Source organism: Penaeus monodon, chromosome 32 (genome assembly GCF_015228065.2).
Source record: "Penaeus monodon isolate SGIC_2016 chromosome 32, NSTDA_Pmon_1, whole genome shotgun sequence".
NCBI lineage: Eukaryota > Metazoa > Arthropoda > Malacostraca > Decapoda > Penaeidae > Penaeus > Penaeus monodon.
The window spans coordinates 29671009-29671274 of NC_051417.1; the positions used below are offsets into that span (position 1 = coordinate 29671009).

The window sequence follows — 266 nt, forward strand, 5'->3', positions numbered from 1 at the left end:
GTAATAATAATCGTACAGAACGCATATAAATCATCCTTCTTAAGAATGGACATTCCACCATGTTTTGTTTTGTTTGTTTAATCACCAAACACCCGAAAGCAGAAATCAAATAATTATAGAGCAAGAGAGATGATAATACCATTAACGGTTTTTGCAGACGCTGGACACGATAAAGTCTACGGAGGCCAATCGCCTTCTCAAGAACAAGGCAGGAAATCAGATAAACAGAGTACGTATATATTATCGGTATGTTTTACGAAGCAGAT

General features: G+C 36.5%; 1 long non-coding RNA gene across 1 annotated transcript in view; it reads left to right on the forward strand.

Annotated features, from left to right (window-relative positions):
• LOC119593790 overlaps positions 1-266 on the forward strand; it is a 56205-nt gene that overhangs the window by 41401 nt on the left and 14538 nt on the right. Inside the window, exon 4 of the long non-coding RNA XR_005230562.1 lies at positions 158-229. This is a non-coding gene — a long non-coding RNA (uncharacterized LOC119593790). The remainder of the gene's footprint in view (positions 1-157; positions 230-266) is intronic.